The sequence below is a fragment of the Chinchilla lanigera genome, unplaced genomic scaffold (genome assembly GCF_000276665.1).
Source record: "Chinchilla lanigera isolate Chin_1 unplaced genomic scaffold, ChiLan1.0 scaffold00196, whole genome shotgun sequence".
In the NCBI taxonomy this organism is placed as follows: Eukaryota; Metazoa; Chordata; class Mammalia; order Rodentia; family Chinchillidae; genus Chinchilla; species Chinchilla lanigera.
In genome coordinates this window covers 129,222-132,827 of record NW_004955597.1, presented here as the reverse complement: position 1 = coordinate 132,827, position 3,606 = coordinate 129,222, and positions in this window count along the sequence as shown.

Below are 3,606 nucleotides of genomic sequence, written 5' to 3'. Positions count from 1 at the left end.
TAGGAGGTTATTAAATGATTTCATGATTGGTTATATGGGATACAAGAATTATGTCATATTTTGTCAGGCAGTTTTACTTAAAAGGAGTTATTTAGCATTCTGTGAAGGAGGGGAGTGGGTTGTGACTGGAGCAAGTAGAGTTAACTGGGTCCTTGACTGGGCCAGTCTGTCCTAGACATGAAGTCCTTGAAGCAAGTTGGAAACAACACATATTTTTCTAACTAAGGAAAATACAGTTGGACACGGTCAAGTTGGCCCAGCACATTATCAAAGAGAAGTAGACAGTCAAGGCTACCTATGTGACAGGCAGCATGAGCATAGTCACAGGCTGTGAACTGATTTCTAACTTTTGCTACAATATGCGTACAAGTCTACTATTCTGTGAGCGTGCCCTTACCTCTGTACATGACAAATCTTAACTCTTCTTTTTTCCCATTCCCCCACCCTTCCCTTCAACTCTTTTTCCTCTCCTCACTTACAAAAGCTTTGTTTCCATTTTCCCCTTCCATTCCCTCTCTTTTTGGAATCTTTCTTCCCTTCCTTTCCTCCTCCCTCCCCTCTCCTTTGTTTCCCTTCCCATTCGAACACGTTCTTCCTACTTTCCATTATCTACCCTCCTCTTTGCTCCTTATTTACCCTTTGAGTTTCTTATACAAGAGAAGCAATGTGATATTTAAAGTTATTTAAATTTCACTTAAAATTATCGTCTTGAGGTGCATCAATTTATCTAAAAATAAGTCAAGCTTATCCGTCTTCATGGCAGAGTAGTATCCTGTTGCATATAAATACCACATTTTCTCTCTCTGTTCACCTGTTCAAGGGCAAATGGGTTGTTTCCAAGATTTAGCTATTATAAACTGTGCTGCTACAAACATGGTGTACATAATCACTGTGGTATGATGCTTTTAGCTATTTTGGAAAGATACCTAGAAGGGGCACAGGTAGATTAAATGGAACATGTAGTTGTAGCTTTTTGAGGAATCTCCGTACTGATTTCCATAATGATTAAGATGATTTACTCTTCCACTAACAGTGGAGAAGGGTTCCTTTTTCCCCCACAGCCTTGACAGAATTTGTTATTGGTTAACTTCTTGATGATAGCCATTCTCTTTGGAGTAAGATGGAATCAGTGTTACTTATTTTTATTTTTTATTTTTTTAGTGTTATTTATTTTAAAACGTTTTTTAGTAATACATATTTGTTATACACGTTGATCACATTCATCATAGAGAATTTGTACCTGTACATACTACATCTTGAGTTTTCTCTTTTTCTGTTCCCCTCCCTTCCCTTCAACTCTTCTTTCCTCCCTACTTACAAAAGCCTTGTTTCCATTTTTATCCTTCCCTTCCCTTCCCTTCCCTTCCCTTCCCTTCCCTGCCCTGCCCTGCCCTGCCCTGCCCTGCCCTGCCCTTTCCTGTCCTTCTCTTCCCTTCCTTTCCCTACCCTTCCCTTCCCTTCCCAATCTCCCTTATCTTGTGTGCTTACCCATTTGAACATGTTCTTTTTGCTTCCCAATATTTATCCTTCTTTATGCTCCTTATTTACTCTTTGGGTTTCACATACCAGAGAAACAGTGCAATTTTTAAATTTGCATATCTGACTTATTTCACTTAAGATTATGGTCTTGAGCTGCATCCATTTTCCTGCAAATGACTCATTTTTACCCTTCTTTGAGGCCGAGTAGTATTCCATTGTGTGTAAATATCACATTTTCTTTATCCACTTACCTGTTGATGGGCATATGGGATGTGTTTAAGATCTAGCTGTTAGGGGCTGGGGATTTAGCTCAGTGACAAAAGCGCCTGCCTGGCAAGCACAAGGTTGTGAGTTCAGTTCCTGGTACTGGAGAAAAACCAAAAAAATAAAAAAAAAAAAAAAAAGATCTAGCTGTTATAAACTGGGCTGCTATAAACATGAACATGCATATATCAGTATGATATGATGCTTTTAACTCTTTTAGAAAGATACCTAGAGGGGAACAGCTACGTTAAATAGAACCTCTAGTTTTAGGGTTTTTTTTTTGAGGAATCTCCATGCTGCTTTCCACAGTGGTTGTACCAGTTTACACTCCCCTCCTACCAACAGTGGAGAAGGGTTCCTTTTCTCCCACAGCCTTGTCAGTATTTATAATTGGTTGATTTCTTGATGCTAGCCAGTCTTTTTGGAATGAGATGGAATCCCAGTGTTATTTTAAAATTTGTTTTTCTGGAATGACCAGTGATGTTGAGCATTTCTTCATATATTTGTGTTGGTCCAAGGGACATTTCTGCAGGTGAGGTCCTAAGGTTAAAGACTGCATGTGTGCAAGACAACAGCAGGCAGCATGTAGCAGAGCAGAGAGTCAGAGCAAGAATGGGCTGGGTCTTCATTGTATAATTCTTACACAGGTTGTTGTCTCTTGTTTACATTCTTACATAGTGCTGCAACCAGCATGTGGGTACCTGTGCTAAGTCATGGTTACATAGCTGTATCCCACTGTGTGCCTGCACTAGACAAGAGGGGTCATGTGCTCAGGTGTCCTTACATGTCTCTGAGCTTTGAAGAAGTCTGAGTGATTCCCCATAATTTGTTTGCTATTTCTATTTCTTCACCTGAGAAATGTCTATTCATTTCAGATGCCTATTTTTGGATTGGGTCTTTAAATTGGGGGGGGGTCCCCACTGGTGTGGGAACCTGGCAGGGTGGTGGCAGTGAATGGAGACTCAGTGACCACAACCCAACGACTACTACACCCCAGTGGAAACAGGGCTGAAACCTGGACAGCTTTGGGAACCCCTGAGTGGGAGCCAAGCTGAGCCACAGAAAGCTGTGGGAGCACTGGGGATTGCACCCTGACCACACACACACACCATCAAGGATTCATACTGAGCACTGGGGACCTTTGGATACTTGTCTCCCTACCATGACATCATCCTGGGAGTGAGACTGAGCTCCAGGGAACCTCAGCATCTCTGAAAACAACAAAATGAAAGAGCAAAATGAAATCTCAGACCTCTACCCCATCCAGAACAAGTCCAGGAGATATTGACACAGATGACTTGGAAGTCATACACCTGAAATTTCTGAAATGATAGCAGCTGAAGTAAAGAAACAATTCCATCAGGCCATAGAAGTCATCAGATCAGAAATAATCTCTGAGGTAAAAAAAGAAATGACAACAATATTGAAAGAATTGCCTAGCACATCTAAAGAAGACATAGAAAAAAGTAGAGGAGCATAGTATATTAATGGAAACCTTGAATGAACAGTATAGGAAGAACTGGAATGCGTGAAATAGATTCAAGCAGATATCCAGGAAATTAAAACTTCCATGGAAAGCTGGTGAAACTGCTTGAATGAAGCTCAAGATAGACTTTCAAACCTTGAAGACAGCATTGCTCTGAATGACTGTGAAAGGAAGGATCTCTTAAAAATAACAAGAAACCAAGAAGTAACAATTCAACAGCTACAAGATGAAGCAAAGAAAAAAATGTAAGATTAATAGGTGTCAGTGAAACAGCAGGTGTCAGCATACATGACAGAAAAAGACTATTTCTGGAAGTATTACCAGAAAATTTCCCAAGCATGGAAAAAGAATTGGACAGTCAGTAAGTGAGGCATATA